This window comes from Pygocentrus nattereri, chromosome 2 (genome assembly GCF_015220715.1).
Source record: "Pygocentrus nattereri isolate fPygNat1 chromosome 2, fPygNat1.pri, whole genome shotgun sequence".
Lineage (NCBI taxonomy): Eukaryota > Metazoa > Chordata > Actinopteri > Characiformes > Serrasalmidae > Pygocentrus > Pygocentrus nattereri.
The window spans coordinates 26201155-26220305 of NC_051212.1; the positions used below are offsets into that span (position 1 = coordinate 26201155).

Below are 19151 nucleotides of genomic sequence, written 5' to 3' on the forward strand. Positions count from 1 at the left end.
TTGTCAATATACACACCCAGATATTTGTAATCCTCCACAGTGTCCACACTGACCCCGCTGATGGACACAGGGGTCACCAGTGCCTTGTCCCTCCTCAGGTCCACCACCAGTTCCTTTGTCTTTGTCATATTGAGCTGCAGGTGGTTCCGCTCGCACCATGCGACAAAGTCCTTCACCGTTGCCCTGTACTCATCCTCCACTCCCTTGCTGATACATCCAACTATTGCAGAGTCATCAGAAAACTTCTGAAGGTGGCAAGTCTCTGTGCAGTAGCTGAAGTCCGTGGTGTAGAGGGTGAAGAGGAAGGGAGAGAGGACAGTACCTTGTGGAACTCCAGTGTTGCTGACCACTCTGTCTGACACACAGTGCTGCAGGCGTACATACTGTGGTCTGCCGGTCAGATAGTCAACAATCCAGGACACAAGGGGGGCATCTACCTGCATCACTGTGAGCTTATCGCCCAGAAGAGCGGGCCAGACGGTGTTAAATGCGCTGGAGAAGTCAAAAAACATGACCCTCACAGAGCTGGCTGGCTTATCCAGGTGAGCATAAACTCTGTTGAGTAGGTAGATGATGGCGTCTTCAACTCCCAGGCGGGGCTGATAGGCAAACTGGAGGGGATCTAGAAAAGGCTGGACTATGGGTCGGAGCTGATCCAAGACGAGCCTCTCCATGGTCTTCATGACATGAGACGTCAGTGCCACTGGCCTGTAGTCCTTGGCGTCACTGGGTCGTGGCGTCTTTGGGACAGGAACAATGCAAGATGTCTTCCACATCATGGGGACCCTCTGGAGACTTTAAGCACCCTGGGTGGAACCCCATCAGGGCCTGCAGCCTTGTTTGTGTGGAGTCTCTTCAGTTGTCTTCTCACCTGGTCAGCAGTGAGACACACTGTAGAGGAGGTGGGTGGAGGAGGGATGGAGGTGTGAGATGGGCTATCACACGAGGGGGGCAGGCTATCAGGAGGGGGAGGGGGGATGAGTGGTATGGTCTGCTGAGGACTGGCAGCAGAGGAGTCAGGCTGGGGGGGGACAGAGCCTGCCGTGTCAAATCTGTTAAAGAACAGATTTAGCATATTGGCCCTGTCCACACTGACCTCTACTCCTCTGTTGTTGTTGGACCTGAAGCTGGTGATGGTCCTCATCCCATTCCAGACCTCCCTCATGTTGTTCTGCTGGAGTTTCCACTCCAGCTTCCTCCTGTACTTGTTCTTTGCCTCCTTGATAGCTGTCCTCAGTTCCCTCTGGATCGTTCTCACCTCCTCCCTATCTCCAGCTCTGAAGGCCCTCTTCTTCCTGTTGAGGAGAGCCTTAATGTCCTTCGTTACCCACGGCTTGTTGTTTGGGTAACATTTAACAGTCCTGGTTGGGACAGTGGAGTCCACACAGAAGTTAATGTTGTCTGTGATGCACTCTGTGAGCCCGTCGATGTCCTCTCCGTGCGGCTCACAGAGTGCAGACCAATCAGTAGCCTCGAAGCAATCCTGCAGTGCCTCGTAAGTCTCCACAGACCATCTACTCACTATCCGCTTGGTCACAGGCTGACTCTTCACCAGCGGCACATAACAGGAGCTGAGGTGAACCAAGTTGTGGTCTGACCCACCCAGCGGGGGAAGGGGGGAGCAGCTGTATGCGACCTTAACATTAGCATACAGCAGGTCCAGTGTTCTTTCCTCTCTGGTGGGACAGTCCACATACTGCGTGAAGTGTGGTAGTGCCTTGGCCATAGTGACATGGTTAAAGTCACCCGATATGGCGATGAAGGCACTCGGGGTGTTGCGTCTGGAGACGTGCTGTTGTTGAATAAATGACGTCACTTGCCGACGTCGGGTTGGCAGAGGGGGGAATGTAGACAGTCACAATGATGGCATGCGAATACTCGCGTGGTAAATAATATGGCCTGAGTCCGACAGCCAACAGCTCAATATCCGGGCAACAGGTACGTTCCTTGATGGTAATGTGACCAGGGTTACACCAGCGGTTATTAACTAGCACAGCGACACCACCTCCTTTGCGCTTACCGCTCTCGGTGCAGCCCCGGTCAGCCCGAACAGTCTGGAAGCCATCGATGGAAACATGGTCATCCGGGATGTCCTGGTGTAGCCATGTCTCCGAAAAGCACATTAAACTACACTCCCGGTACTCCCTCTGACTCCTGGCTAGTGCTGTCAGCTCGTCCATCTTATTCGCCAGCGACCTCATGTTGCCCATGATGACGGAGGGGAGACGCGGCTTATATCCCTTCTTCTCCATAAGCCTCCGCCGTCTCTCCCTCGCTTTCCCCGTGCGCTGGTTAATTCCCCCTCTGCAACCCCTGTGCGTCCGTCTCCAAAGCTCTTCGGGGATGTTCTTTGTCCTGGTCGCCATGCCGACCGGCTGCAGCGCGATCAGCTGATCTCAGGTGTAAACAAAGCGGCCATGCTGCATCGCCGCGGCGCGCACGGGGAGTGCGTGAAAGTAGCGCTTTCACGGCGAAAAAAACAGACCAACACACTCTCTACTCGCATGTTTCGAGAGGGCACAGCTTCCCTAAATACATCAGTTGTCACAGCCCTTAGTACATGACTCCGTTAAGGGTATTCTTACAAGATACTGTGACGGTATAAATGATTCAGTCATAAAGCTGTGGTAAACACAGTATCGGAAAGCAATGTCCTTTTGAAATTCTGTGGCACAAATGGTCCTTTATCTACCTCAAAAAGACGAGCATTATATGTGTTGAGAGAGTTTCTGTTAGTAATGCCAGTGGAATATATGGTTGATAAGGGCAAGAAATCTGTTGTGTTTGTACCAGTCCAGTCAGTGCTGCAGAAGCTGTTAAACAAGCATGATATTCTGGACAATGTCCTATCAACTCAGACTAATTCCCAATATGAATGCCAATCTTACAAGGATGGTTCTAATTTCAAGGGAAATGACTTTTTCAAAACTGACGAATTAAGAGTTGCTCTTGGTCTTTACATTGATGATTTTTGAAGTTTCAAACCCCCTAGGAACTTCAAAGAAAAAGCACAAAATGTGTGCAGTGTACTGGGTGATTGCAAACCTTCAAATGTACCATCAAAGTACAGGTCCACACTTCATACAATCCAGCTCGCTCTCCAGTGCAATACAGTTAGCATGAAAGAACACGGCTATGCACAAGTTTTGCAAGCACTTATCAAAGACCTTGTTTCATTAGAGCAGCATGGTGTATATGTTGAGCCTTTGGGGAAAAGTGTCAGGGGCACAGTTTTGTATGTTTCAGCTGATAAACTGCAGGATTTCAAGAGAGCTTCACAGTACAGCGAGTCTGTAGGTTCTGTATGGCAACAAGAAGTGAAGCCCAGAACAGAGAGGTGAGTACCAGAGACTTTGAACCTCGCACTATAGAAAATCACAATAAACATGAACAGGAGGTGAGGCTAGACCGTGCTTTGAGTCCACACTATGGGTGGAAAGGTGGACGCCCACTGACAGAAAATTTGGAACATTTTCACTGTGTCACTGGCTATCCTCCTGACATATTACATGATCTTTTGGAAGGGATTGTTCCCACTGAGCTTTGTCTGTGCATTTCTGACTTCATTGCCAAGAAGTATTTCACTTTAGATTTCCTTAACCAGACAATAAAGTCATTTGCATATTCATTCACTGACAAAACTGACCAACCTCAGCAAATTGTCAAAACTTTTCTAGCAAAAGGACAATTGGTGGAAATGGCCATGGAAATTGGACACTACTTAGGCTACTACCACATCTCATTGGTCACAGTATCCCAGAAGGAGACAATGCCTGGGAAATTTTAATGCTTCGCAAAGATATTGTGGAATTGTCTGTAGCACCAAGACACAATGAGGATATCAGTTAATTTCTTGGAAAGTAAATTGTTAGAGCACAGAGAGGTGCTGCAAGCTACTTTCCCCAAGTTTCACTTGCAGCCAAAATACCATTTTGTGGAACATTATCCTGATAATTTGAGTAAACTTAACTTGTTAGTGTTTACAGTGTATACATCAAGACCAAAAACGGCTGTAGAACAAAACTCACAGCTAAACTTGATGCTGTGCCCAAATAAAATCAAGCAGAGTTTCTAAGACCGATTGTGCTGCTGTTACTGTGCCAGCTATTGACAGGCACATTAAGGGGATCTGACTGAAACTGCTGGATGCCCTTTGAAACCTGTTCATATTTACTGCTCTACTATCAGTGCCATTTATGGTTTTTAACACAAGACAGCGTGGGTGTCTGTAATGGGAGGGATTCAGTTGAGGTTAATGCTAAGTGATATAGAGCTGATCGCTCTAAGGCAGGGGTCACCAACCTTTTTGAAACTGAGAGCTACTTCTTGGGTACCGATTAATGCGAAGGGCTACCAGTTTGATACACACTTTTGAAATAACAATTTACCTTTAATTATACGTTATTATTGACAGTAGTGAACGAAGTACGCAAACCAGGTACTTGAATTAAAGCAGAGATACCCAAGGTAAAATATTATTCCAGTAAAAGTAGAAGTTCCTCCCTCTAGACTTCCACTTGAGTAAAAGTACAACAGTATTTGCCTTCAGATGTACTTAAGTATCGAAAGTAAAACTACTAAAAGATTAATTATGACTCTAATGTCCTATTACTGTTTTTGTAACAAGACTCTTGCTTCATTAACTTATTTTAGGCGAAAATACTCCAGTGTCACTCATATATGTATATATTTCTATATTGTGGTCTATTTACACAAATTTAGGTTAGTTCCATCATTTATGTTGAATAGACTCTCCCAAAATTTTACGCTGCTGCGCTGACGTTGAACCGTGTGCTTGCACTGGGTCGGTATGACCATCAGGTCAAAACAAACTCAATACAAAGTGTGTGCTGGGCCCTGATTGGTGTTCTTGCTCTGTGCTTCTTTCATTTTGACATGTCATGTTTTTATACACACATAAACCAAAAGGAACGACAAATTGACAGACCATGTTGGTGACCCCTGCTCTAAGGTGCGTAAGAACAAGGTTTCCTTGAGGAAGACTGAATCAATAGGCCTTGCTCTATAAAAATAGACTGTAGTAATATAAAGACTTAATCTTAGAGAGCACCAATTGATTTATATCATGTTTGTCATATTAGAGTCGAGTCCAGTCAGGACACTAGCCAACTGTGAATCATTTTCAGACAATCAAAAAAGCTATTAATGAAGCTATGATTTAATTAAAACTACTAAAGTTTACACACATAGTACATACAGGCACTGTTTGGTTTATTGCAGGACCCAGTCCTGGAGATATACAACCCTGGAGAGCAGAGATCCAAAACAGCTGGCTGTAATATCCATGTGCCTGTAAAAAAAAAAAAAAGAATAGTTGCACTAATAAAAAGACAACCCAAAATGATTCGTTTCCTAATGACAATCAGGTCCATGTCACTTACTTTTGACTGTTGTTTTATCATGACTGGACAGGGTGTGAGCTGATGAGCTGAGGGGCGGTGTTGGGGGAGTTGACTTTGAGTTTGTTCGGGCGAGGAGAGAGACGCGTCTTCTCCGTCTTCTAAAGATGATGATTTCCTGAAATGTTAATATTGGCACAAGTAAGTAATAATATCTTTTATTAATGCGTGTAAAACAATGTTGTACAAATTTTAAACGCCCAGCGCTAATAACGCGGCGTCAGCGCTAAAGTAATCAGCGTAGCTAACGAGCTGCTCTAGGCTAAGCTAACTACTTTAGCGGCGCCGCTATCAGGCCCACTCGAAGTGGTTAAACGAAGCAAGAATACATCGATAAAATACATTCTGTTAGACTTTAAGCCACGACTTTCCCCGTTGCAGCTTCGGTGGTTTAACCGCTTCCCACAGATAATTTGCCCTCGGGAGCTCTGTTTTTATGTTTTTTTCCTGTCGGGACTTGGTCGGCCTGCGTTGATTATGCTAGCCAATTAGCTCGCTAACCTAGCTAGCGAGGAGAAGTTAACTTGGCTAAACTGGGAGGAAGAGGCTTCTGCACCTCGTTCAGGTAAGACATGTACACCTGTTGCTGTATTAATGTCAAGCTAACGAAGTGTTCTTAATATTTTACGCATGATGTTGTAAAACGATACATGCTGAGCAAATGGCGTTAAAAAATCTGGCTAACAGCAAATGTTGCCGTTCAAAATGAACGAGCGGGATTCGGCAGTTTAACGTCGGCCGTTGCGTGTTTGAGTCGAGGAACGTTGAACGCTTTAAAACGGCCAGATAACGCTGTAATATTTTGTGATCATAAACCCTGGTTTCCATGTGAATATTCTTCGTTCAACTGAAAATGAAACTGTTAAATGGTGCGTGTGCAGTGGTGTATGGTTTAAATGGTGTTACCGAAGCAATGATGAGATCTGCAAATCGACAGCTTGGCCTTCCCATTTCTGAGAGGCTCCATGGCGACATTTCGCCTGCAATACCGCATTTGGCCACTGACAGGCAAGCGGTGCTATCAGAGCCAACGTTTGTCGTCCTTTAAAACGGCTCCTTTAAGGCACGTGCCTTTATTAGCGAGAAGTACGCATTCTCGTTTGTTTTGTCCCAAGTTTGCGATATCTTATTTCTAAACTTACATTTAAACAAGCTTAAATGTGCTTCGACGATTCTGATTGGACCACTTGCACAAAACGGACCATTAAAAATCGCCCTTCAGCTTATTTAGTCAGATATATGTTGACTCTGTGGACTGAAAGTTTTTCTTGTGTAAACGTGACTTTATAAAAACCGAGCTTTAAGCTCTGTGAGCGCAAAACTGGGTTTCCTCGTTTCTGATTGGCCAGCTGGTGAGCTGATTAACATACGCGCTGTCATCAAGGTGTTGACGTAGATACACGTTTAAAGTGCCTTTTCTGCCTCTCTGAGTTTGAAACAAGCGGCTTGACTTGACTTTTGTTCCGTGCTGTGAGGAGTGATTTTTAGACTATTTTATTTTATTTTATTCAAAATTTGCGTGGTTTAAATGGTTTTAAATGTTTTTTCTTTTAAAAATGTTTGTTTTTAAATTAAAATAAAATTGTTTTAAACCTGGAGATGATGAAAAGGTATGCGTCACAGCAAAATTGTAAATCCTTTTTCTGATCCAGACGATAAAAAAAAAAAAAAAAAAAAAAAAAAAAAAAAAAAAATCTGTTCTTATCAGTTTAATATCTGATACGTCCCCTACCCGGGGACCATATATTAAATTGATTTTTGGAGCAGGGAGATGGAATAGGGGCTTGCTCCGTCCACTCCACGCATCGACCCGGTATTGCAGTACCTCCGGGAACGGTGCACCCCCCTCTGTTGGTGAAAATAAGACTCGGTATTAATGTCAAGCGCTTTTAAACGTGTTATGTGTGTACGTTAATACACAAAATCGTTCCTGATGTTTCATGTTTTTTCGCAAATATCACGTCTAAGCTGCATGCCGAGGTAGGGCTATTTGATATAATGATATAGACGGTAAGAGTTGACTATGTGGCAGTGAGGGGCTGAAGTAGTTCTCTCTATGCAGTTGCTTTGCTTTTTTGTTTACTTGGCTGTTTTGTTGATCTCATTGTGTGTAAATGCTTCTGTAAGAACATTGGAATCAGAATTTGTCCAGGCTTTTTCCTTTGTGTGGTTTTCATGGTCCAAAGAACAAGAAAAACTAAAAGAACAAGAAATGGTAAAAAACCCTGCCTTAATATCGTAGGAGTAGTGCTAGGAAAAGTCAGACATGTTCCTGTGTGTGTTTTGACTGTTGTGAATGTAGATACTTTAAAAGAGAACTGTGTCCATAAAAAGAACAATATTTAATAACAAAAAGAAACAAGTCTATGTGTTTGTTCTTGTGTATATAAAACATCTATAAAATATTTTACATATTTGTATATTTATAATTAAATGTTAGTTATATAAATTATATACACATACATAAATTATATACACACGGTAGTTATCTGCGAACATGCAGCAATATGATATAAACATGCAGCTAGTAACTTGAAATAGTGTTTACACAAGTTTTTGGTCTAATTTGAAATTAATTGACCGCGCTCCATCGTAGTGAATAGTTTAGCCAGTAGTGATTTCACTCCCCAGGGTGCGTAGAACTCGCATACCTGGCAGAGGAGATGCTGTGATTAAGAAGAAGGTGGTTCACGCAGGCTCAGCCATTGCTCTTATGGTCATGCTGACCCCTGGAATCCCCCAGACTTCACTGTTTAAAAGAAGACTTTGCTCATGTGGTGATGTTTTTGCATGTTTGTGATGATGAATGTTTAGTGAAAATAAGATTCATAGGGAAGTCTCTACCATTAAGTGAACTGTGGAATTGTGTTCGAGGTCTTCTGTATTTTTTGTTTATTTTTATTTTTTTACTGGTTTTTAGTGTTTTATGATGAGAAATAATGTTTTGGTCCACAATTTGACAGAAAAGCTCGGTCATATGGAAAGCTTGTGGCTGGTCCCTTTTTATGACACTTGAATCTTTTGATGTGTAAGAAAATGAATGAAGGCTTTTTTTTCCCCCTGTTTTGCTTTGCGTCAGCGTATTGCTTTGTCTGTGTTGACTCTTGTGGATTTAATGAATACAGAGTAAGGGGAGAGCGCCCCTAGTGTCTGATGTCTGTAGTAGTGGGTGGAGACATTTTCTGTCTGTCGATTTCTGTGGTGCATAAGATGAAAAGCAGCCGTTATTTCTCCCTTTTTTCCCAGATCAGCTGGCTTCCATGAGTTTAGAGCTCATTTAAATGCCATAATATATAAAAGCAAAGGAAACAAACACTTGAGTAGAACGTTGATATGTTCAGAAGCAGTGCATCATGGGAAGTGGTGTTCTGACTTTTATTCACAAGTGAAACAGCCCAATGTTCTGTTGTGCGTGTGATATCCATGGATAAAGCACCATGCAGTATGTGGCTTTTTTTGTTTTTGTTGTTTTTTCTTGGTTTCATCATTTGGTTGTGTAATGACTGAATTGTCCACCGTCACTGTGAATAGTACAGCCAGTGGTGGTGATGCTCACCAGTGCGTGTACAACTCATACTTACCTGGCAGGGGAGATACCATGATCAAGAAGGTGGTTCACCCAGGGTGAGGCTCAGCCATTGCACTCCGGTTGTGCTGACCCCTGCGAATTCCCCAAATGTGGGAATCTCGACTGCATAATTTCTGGTAGTGGGGGACTGCGTTCGCGCTCTCCCCTGATTTCACTGGTCAAAGAAGACTCTGTTTATATGGTGGTGGAGGAATTATTAGAATGGCATGTGCTCTTTTGTTACAGTTATTTAGTATAACTGTATGGGTTATGGGATCATGTTCATGGCTTTCTCCGTTTATTTTATCTACCAAGTTTTTCGGGGGGACACGACTTTTATATTGATAAATAGTTTTGTCCACAATCTGGCAAAAAAAGAGCTGTGAAATGCATATGTAGAGAGCTTATATCTTTTTGTATTAAATTTTTTGAAGTCTCTGGTTATTTTTATGACTGTGTAATACTCTGATATGTAAGAAAAGTTTTTTTTTTTTTTTGGCTTTGTTGCAGCTCGTTTCTTTGTCTGTGACTAATGCAAATTAACAAAGAGTAAGGTGAGAGCGCCCCTAGTGTGTGATGTGTGTAGTTGTGGGAGGAGACATTTTCTTTGTTTTTTCTTTGGTGTGTGAGAACAGTGAAAGCAGAGGTTGTAATTTCTGACTATTTATTCAGTTTGGTTGGCAGTGATTTTTTTTTTTTTTTTTTTTTTTTTTAATTTTATTTAGATGCCAAACCAAAGAGAACCACAAGACCAAAGAGTTGAGAGGACAATCTGAGAAGCAGTGCATCATGGGAAGTGGTGTTCTGGGTCTTATTCACAAGAAAAACATCTACATATACTTTTGTATGTACATTTATGCACTATGCAGTATGTGTGCTTTGGTGTTTTTTTTTTTTTTTTTTGTCATTTATAGTTTTCCTTGTTTTGTTTATGTAGTGAATGAAGTGTCCACCGTCACTGTGAATAGTACAGCCAGTGGTGGTGATGCTCTGCAGTGCGTGTACAACTCATACTTACCTGGCAGGGGAGATACCATGATCAAGAAGGTGGTTCACCCAGGGTGAGGCTCAGCCATTGCACTCCGGTTGTGCTGACCCCTGCGAATTCCCCAAATGTGGGAATCTCGACTGCATAATTTCTGGTAGTGGGGGACTGCGTTCGCGCTCTCCCCTGATTTCACTGGTCAAAGAAAAGACATGCAACGATGTGCTAGTATCAGTGTGAGGATTTTTAGTTGTTTAAAAAAAGGGCTGTTTAGTGTAATAATGTCCAGGTCTTTATTATAAAGCAAATTTTGAAATCGTCTTTATTTTTTCCCCATGTACCTTTTGAGACTTCATCTTGATGAGTAGTTTGGTACACAATCTGACACAATATGCATGCAGAAAACCTCTGGGCTTTTGTTCGTGGGTTTTTGTTTTTATGCAAGTTTTGTTTTCTTTTTGATTTATGACAATATTGCATCTTTTGATGTGTAAGAAAAATATGTAGGCTTTTAATTTGTTTTCTCACAACTTGTGTGGTCTCTCTCAGCTCGAGAATTTCATGGACATGGACCAAAAGTAACGGGTGAGCATCTCTGGAGTTTTATGTGGCTGGAGGTTTTTTCTTTGTCAATTTCTTAAATGCACAAGGAGTGATAGCAGCAGTTGTTGTAATTTTGGCTTTATTTATTTCAGATCATTTGGCTGTCCTGAGTTTAGTGCTCATTCAGATGCCCTAATATGAAACCGAAGAGAACGATATAGCTGCAAACGGCAGTGATACGGTTTTAGCCAGCTAGGCCTAACAAGGCCTGATTTAGTTTGGGACTAACCTATAGAGAGAAGAAGAAAATGCAAGTAATTAAGAGCTTCTCAAAAGGCCTTCATTTGTCAGTGTCATTCGGAATTAATTCATAATTTCAAATGTGTTAAGTGGCATATGGCAACCATTTTGTGAATCAAGATGATTTGCTTATTATTGAGGTTCAGGCTCTTGTGAGTTTTTTGACACCAGTGGTGTGAGAATTGAGCGAAAACTCTGACTAGTTTGCAAAAATGTTTTGCACATTTTCAGTTTTGTGAATAATCTAACTGAGCGCAGGAAAAAGTCCCAAATTACAGATTATTTTGTTTTGACTGAAGGGATCGGTGTCTAAAAATTTTACTTTCGAAGTTAAAAGGTCGAACGTGCTGTGCAACTGCATCCCTTTTATGCCAACTGGGCTTATTTCAGCACATGAGTAGTGGGAAAGAGTACCATCTGTTGACGAAGTTTCATGTTTCATGACCTACAGTTTGGTTTGGCCAGGTTATTGTAGGGAAATATCATCATAACAAGAAATACAGCGGTGAGCAGCAATAAGTGGATTAAAGTATGTATGAGGAGTATGAGCCCTTTTGCAGTTTAAACCAATTGGGCCTAAGAAGGACAATCGCTGTTTGGGCCTTATTTATAGGCAGGGAAAATGAAACTGAAAGGAAGTCAGCTTATCAAAAGGCCATGTGTTGTCAAACAGTGGGCAGTGCAATTTAAATACGTTTACATTCATTTGTGCTGGTCAAAGGTTTGTAGAAGATGTAGGAATACATCGACATAGATGTCAAAACTACAAAATTTAATGGCAAATTTTCTCATGGTTGTGTTTGCGAAGTGGTTTGGTTCTCCATATTTAACCTCTTTAGTATGTATGCCATAATGAGGCCCAGTGCCACCCATAGGGGGGCCCGTTTGGCATAGAGCAGCCAAGTGAAAGTGGGTGACAAGGTAGCCTGAATCTGATGGTATTGATTGTTTATCTGTGGACTTTGTAATAATATTGTGATTTTGTGCTAAAGCCACCCCACCTGAAGAAACTTGACAGACACCACCAGAATGTATTTATTTGACAAGCCTATGAAGTTTTGAGATGATTGAACCAAGGACTGATAAATTTGAAGCAATTTAAGCTAGCAATGTCATGGCTACAGTGATTATTTGATGGAGCAACACCATGTTAAGTAATGAAGGCATTTTTTTCCCCAAAATGATTTACCTAGAGAGGCCTGAGTATTTCTAGACCAGTTGAGATGAAAATCCAAAGAGTAGTTGTAAAAGAATAATTATGAAAGGATTGTATTATTGTGACTTGATATCTACTTTGTCAAGTAGTTACTAGTTGCAGAAATTTCAGCCTGATTGGATTTACAGATTGCGGTATTTAAGTTACAGTGCCCCACAATTGATATTCATATTGAGGAGTACATTCAGAGGTAGCCTATTAAGTTTCAAATTTTGATGAAGCATTGAGTTATGGAATTTTTGAACTTATGAATTATTTCAGATGTGTTCATTGGCATATGGCAGCCATATTGTTTATACAAGTGAAGATTTTTGATAGTTATTGAGGTTCAGGCTTTTCTGAGTGTGTTTTGACACTAGTTGTGTGGGAATTGAGCAAAAACCCTGTAACTAGTTTGCATAAGTAGGTTTAATAAAAACAATAGTAAAAATGTGCAGTATGTGCAAAGTTGAAATAAAATTAGTTGCATGTGCAAATATGTAGAGCAGTTGTTCATAAAGTGCATCAAGTAACCGATGTGAACAGTAATGTTCTGTGTAAGGTATAGATGTAAACAGTATTGTTCTAAGAGCAGCAGCAGTAGTAGTATAGGTAAGGTGCAGTTATTGAGTGCAAGGTTGGCCAAAGTTAAACCAGTTCAGGATGGGAGGGGGGGGGGTGTATGTTGCCTCGGTGGCTCGGTCCTGCCGCTTTGCGCTGTACAACATCAGACAGATACGGCCGTTTCTAACACAACAAGCCACCCAACTCTTGGTACAAGCAGTGGTCATCTCACGCCTCGACTACTGCAATGCCATACTGATGGGCCTCCCGGCCTGTGTTGTAAAACCACTGAAGATGGTTCAGAATGCTGCAGCGCGTCTGGTCTTTAACCAACCAAAACGGGCGCATGTCACCCCACTGCTCATTGAGCTCCACTGGTTACCGGTTGCTGCTCGTATCAAATTTAAAACTCTTACAATTGCCTACAAGGTGTTAACAGAGCAGGCTCCTTCCTACCTGCACTCGCTCCTAAAGGCTTACAGCACCGCCCGGCCGCTGCGATCCTCCAATGAACGTCGCTTAGCTTTGCCAAACATTCACACAAAGCAATCGAGACTGTTCTCATACTTGATTCCCCAATGGTGGAACAAGCTACCTTCCGCTGTCAGAGCAGGGGCGTCCCTCGCTATTTTTAAGAAACTCCTGAAGACAGAGCTCTTCAGGGAGCACTTGCTCTAATCGCCTCTTGCAAATCTAGCCACTACCAACCTCATCTCCTTCTTGCCCTCCTTCCCGTCTCTACCCCACTATTACCCCTTGGCCTCCTTTAAGGCCTGACTATGTTTGTTCTATGTACCACATTATTTGTAAGTCGCTTTGGATAAAAGCGTCTGCTAAATGTAATGTAATGTAAGTGCAGAGCCTTTCTGTCCTGAGCAGTAGAGTTTCCATACCAGACCGTGATGGAGTTGGTAAGAACACTCCTCGCGATCGTACTCCTGCAGAAGGTGCTGAGAATTTTGGCTGGCGTGCCAAATTTCCTCAGTCTTCTCAGAAAGTACAGTCGCTGCTGGGACTTCCTGATGTGTGTGTTGCGAGACCAGGTGAGATCCTCACTGATGTGCATGCAGAGGAATTTGAAGGTTTTCACCCTCTGCACCTCAGTCTCACCAATGTACATGGGTGTGTGCAGCTTAAGCCACACAGTCATAAGTGAAGTGTGTACAGAATGGGGCTCGGTACACAGACCTGGGGGACCCCTGTGCTCACTGTTCTTGTGCTGGATGTGCGGCTGCTGGCTCTGACTGACTAGGGTCTTCCTGTTAGAAGTTCAGCACCCAGGTACAGGGTGAGGAGCTTTTCAGAAAAGTTGGTTTAGGATGACCATGTTAAATGCTGAGCTGTAGTCAATGAAAAGCATTCTGATATACGTGTTCTTGTTCTCCAGGTGTGTATCTTTTTGTCCAGAGGCCAAATTTATCAAAGTGTCTTAAGAAAAAAAAAATGACATACCTTTTTAAGAATTTTCTTTTCTTAACTATTTTCTTAAGTGTCATTCTAAGAGCAAGTGGTATTCTAGAAAATGTTCTTGAATGTTTTCTAAATATTATGACAGCCTCAGGTTAGTGCCTACATTTATCACAGACATTGCCTCTGCTACTCCTGCCCATCCTGTTTCTTCCACCATTACCTTTAGTTGTAGTTTGCTAAAAAAAAAAATTCATCAACTATTGGTTTGATGTTTTTCCTACATTTTGCTCCCCTTACATGGTAAAATGCAATGTAGCCCACGTAAGAAAACAATGAAGATTTTTCTTTTATTGAGAAAATAATGAAGATTATCTTAAGAGAATACTTGAGATTATTATTTTTATTTAACAGTTGCATTTAAGGCCTCATTCATCAACTGTTCTTTAGCAGAAATTTCTTCTTAAAATCCACTTATGCAGCTTTGACAAAGATTCTGCTATTCACCAATGTTTTCTTATTTGGGATTTCTTTTTAGGGAAGAACAGAATACACACTCGTACAAAAGTGCAAACAATTCTGTGGGTTAAGAACGCATCATAAATCTGTCAACTTTTACTTGGCATCTATTTCAAAAACGAAAAAAGAAAAAAGTAGGAAGATGTTGGGGAATGAAAGTCCCTCTTATGAACTTCTAAGTGTTTGTTTTCCTAAGAAAATCTTCATTGTTTATTATACACATCATAAACAACGCATGAGAGATTTTTGAATGTGTATTAACTTAATTTCTGTTTAGTTAATCCACTCAGAGGAGCAACAGAGAGGAAAATCATCAAACCAGGCATTTAAAAATTTAGTAAACAAGAACTAGGTGATGGTGGAAAAAAACAGGGAAAAAGCCTCATTGGAAATTATGATAATTGAGTGGTGACAGATGAGGATGGGCAAGAGGAGCAGAAACTATGTCTGTAAATTTAGACTCTGACTTCGTCAGTTCTTACAGCCTAAGAAAGTATGGGTCTGTTAGAAGGTTGAAAAAACATTTAAGATTATAATGATTTCAAGTATACAATTTCTTCTTAGAATCTCTTAAGAAAATGGTTAAGAAAATAAAATAAGAATTCATAAGAGGTTTTTTGAAGAGTAACAATTTTTCATAACTTTATGAAGTTCTGAAAAAAGACACTTTTTGACTCCGGCCTCCTGTCTGACAAACACGGTCCTGCATAAAAATTAAACTTCTATTTCAGATCTGAAGAATATAGTAGCAGCAGACAGAAAAACTAACCAGGAGCAACAGCCGTTGGAAGTGAGACGCAGATTAGATAGCCAAGGGCTACCCTCAGATGACCGAGGCAGGCACAGTCATGTTTCGTCTTTGGACATCAGTGGAAGACGAAGTCCAGGAAGACATTGTGCAGCCCTGGAAGATGGTGGCAGCGACAATTCAGAGCGCCGTGGATTGGTCTTAGAGGCCAGAGGCAGGGGCAGTCTGGATAGTCATGGTTAGGACTCACATATTGGAAGTAACCAGAGTTTTGCTGATTGCACATATTTCTTTTCTCACTTCAAGTTTGCATTTTTTGTAGATTGGAAACTTGAACCAGACTTGAAGCTGATTTCACAAGAGATCCGCAAGAGAGAGAGAGAGAGAAATGCTGACCTTTTACAAAAGGCATATTTGCTGGGCTCGTCCATTTTCAGTCATCCTCAGGGGTATGTACAGTCTGTGCTTTCACTCTAATAGACTAAATAGACTGTAATAGACAAAAAAAGCAGCATGCACACTACAATGTCAGTACCATGTCCAAGGACCAAGGGCCACCACCCAAATAATCTATATTCAGTGGTGGTACTTTGGGGTCTCTGTTCAATAATAAATGGCTTGGAAGGGGGGCTGGTATGTGTGGATATACGTGTATGTATGTACTTATATATGCATACATATGTATATGAATGCATGCATGCATATATATTGTGTGTGTGTGTGTGTGTGTGTGTAGTATTATTATTATTATTATTATTATTATAATATAATCAATGCCTTCATCTTGCAGGAACTGCTGACATACTCCAGCCCCATGAGGTCTAGCATTGTCCTGCGTTAGGAGGAATCCAGGGCCAACCGCACCAGCATATGGTCTCACAAGGGGTCTGAGGATCTCATCTCGGTACCTAATGGCAGTCAGGCTACCTCTGGCGAGCACATGGAGGGCTGTGTGGCCCTCCAAAGAAATGCCACCCCACACCATTACTGACCCACTGCCAAACCGGTCATGCTGAAGAATGTTGCATGCAGCAGATCGCTCTCCACGGCGTCTCCAGACTCAGTCACGTCTGTCACATGTGCTCAGTGTGAACCTGCTTTCATCTGTGAAGAGCACAGGGCGCCAGTGGCAATTTGCCAATCCTGGTGTTCTCTGGCAAATGCCAAGCGTCCTGCACGGTGTTGGGCTGTGTGCACAAACCCCATCTGTGGACGTCGGGCCTCATACCAACCTCATGGAGTCGGTTTCTAGCACATGCACATTTGTGGCCTGCTGGAGGTCATTTTGCAGGGCTCTGGCAGGGCTCCCTCCTGTTCCTCCTTGCACAAAGGCAGAGGTAGCGGTCCTGCTGTTGGGTTGTTGCCCTCCTACAGCCTCCTCCATGTCTCCTGGTAGCGCCTCCAGCCTCTGGACACTACGCTGACAGACACAGCAAACCTTCTTGCCACAGCTCGCATTGATGTTCCATCCTGGATGAGCTGCACTACCTGAGCCACTTGTGTGGGTTGTAGAGTCCGTCTCATGCTACCACGAGTGTGAAAGAACCACCAACATTCAAAAGTGACCAAAACATCAGCCAGAAAGCAGAAAGGTACTGAAGTGGTCTGTGGCCCCCACATGCAGAACCACTCCTTTATTGAGTGCGTCTTGCTAATTGCCAATAATTTCCACCTGTTGTCTATTCCATTTGCACAACAGCTGTGAAATTGATTGTCAATCAGTGTTGCTTCCTAAGTGGACAGTTTGATTTACATGGAGTTATATTGTGTTGTTTAAGTGTTCCCTTTATTTTTTTCAGGTGTGTGTGGACACACACGGATGTATGAATTTATGTAAGAGAGACACGGATGTAGGGCTGAACGATTAATCGTTTTTTAATTGAAATCGCAATTTGAATGGACGCGATTTTCCAATCGCAAGAGCTGCGATTTGAATGAGCCAATAGCCTGTAAGTAGGACCAGGGAAAAAGTCTACCCAACAACAAAAAAAAAACGCGTGAACGGCCTGCTGTTGACCAATCAGAAGCCACTAGTCATGCACATCCCTAAGGCAGAAATCGAAAGATTAACCTTTCATCTGAGCAACCGTGCGAGGCCCAAAGTCCAGTGGACGAGTTGGTACCAAAGAAAAATGGCACATCGTGTGTGTGGGAGCATTTTGGTTTCAGGAAAACTGACATTGGCCAAAAACAGGTACTGTGCAAGACGTGTGGAGCATCGGTGCTAACCTCACGAGATGACACCACTAACCTCTATCAACACCTGAAGAAACATCATGGACAGCTGTACGATGAGTGCGTGTTAAAAAGGTCCAGTGATGAATCCCTACCTCAGGCACATTTATCTGGTACCCACGGCCAGGCAAACTTCTGTTACACAGGCCTTCGACCGCATTGCGCCATATGAAAAAAAGATAACCGATGCTATCGCAAAGTACATGGCTAAAGACATGGTACCGATTTGGTGTCCAAAAATAGCTTTCAAAACTTTCTCTTGACTCTTGACAAAAGATACCAGCTTCCATCCCGCACATACTTCAGCCAAGTCGCCATTCCAGAACTGTACACTACATGTAGGAACAAAGTTGAAACGGAGCTGAGAAGTGTGGCGTATCACGCAACAACGACAGATATGTCGAACCGCTGAACCTTACCAAAGCCTCACTGTTCACTTCATAAATTAACATTTTGAATTAAAGATGTGAAGGATATGTTCTCTACATACTTCATACTTTTCTCTTGACCATACGGGAGAGAACATCGCGAATGGATTAAAAGACGCGTTGGCCAACTGGGGTTTAAATGACGAGGGGCAAGTGTGCATAACCACAGATAACACGTCTAACATGATAAAGGCAGCCGACATAAACCAGTGGACCAAAACTTTCCAAAATTGAGCAGGCAGGCCCGCAAATATCTTTGTGCACCAGCAACAAGTTCACCCTCAGAAAGGCTCTTTAGTGCAGGAGGCAACATTGTGAAATGTCAGCGTTCATGGCTTAAGCCACAAAAGGTGGACATGCTCATCTTTTTGGGAAGAAACCTGTGATCACTGGTTTCTGTCTGTACATGCAAACATTTGATGATGCTACTTTTGCCCTTAATGTGATTTACTGCCAAGTTTATTTTGTAAAAATGCTCAGAGTTTAACATATAGCTGTGATATTTTGCTTATTTCAGCTTTTCTACTAATGCATGACTGTCCACTGCTGACTAGTCAGTTACTGATGTTGCAGTTAAACCTTTATGTGAATTTCTGTATATTTTGTTGTTCTTTAAAGGTGTTGAGTTTTAAAAATAAAACACACAACTGCATTTAATCTGACAACCCTGGGAATATTTTTTTATGTAGAAGTTTATAATTATATTTGATATTTGAAACACTAATACAGGTTTAGGATTTAATGGATTAAAAATAATCACCATTTAAATCGCAATATTCTGTGGAACAATCGCAATAAGATATTTTGCCCAAATCGTGCAGCCCTACACGGATGCATGCATTTTTTTATGTGAGAGGGAGAGAGAGACACAGACACGGATGTATGCATTTTTTATGAGAGAGAGAGAGAGACGGATGTATACATTTTTTTTATTTGAGAGAGATACAGACCCGGATGTATACATTTTTTATTTGAGAGAGACACAGACCCGGATGTATACATGTTTATACATACATACACTCAGAACACTCCGGCTCCGACTTACCGTTCCTGCTTTGGGATCTGCGACGCAAACGCAACAAGGATTTTCAAACAGCACTCGCCTTTTATAGCCTCCGCGACTGTGACGTCACCGCTGCCCGAACGCCCCGCCCACATTTCGTCACCATGGTTACATGAAAACAGTCGAGCAGCATCAGGTTTTTACTGTAAATGAATGATTTCCCAGACAGTATCAGC

At 42.3% G+C, this 19151-nt stretch overlaps 2 non-coding genes and 1 pseudogene across 2 annotated transcripts; all 3 read left to right on the forward strand.

Moving 5' to 3' along the window:
* The first annotated feature begins 7054 nt into the window (after nucleotides 1-7054).
* LOC119262720 lies at nucleotides 7055-7267 on the forward strand (annotated as a pseudogene).
* Nucleotides 7268-8993: 1726 nt separating this feature from the next.
* Nucleotides 8994-9157, forward strand: LOC119262686. The gene has a single exon (XR_005129827.1). It is a non-coding gene; the product is annotated as a U1 spliceosomal RNA (small nuclear RNA).
* An 841-nt stretch (nucleotides 9158-9998) lies between these two features.
* Nucleotides 9999-10162, forward strand: LOC119262687. The gene has a single exon (XR_005129828.1). It is a non-coding gene; the product is annotated as a U1 spliceosomal RNA (small nuclear RNA).
* The last annotated feature ends 8989 nt before the right edge of the window (nucleotides 10163-19151 follow it).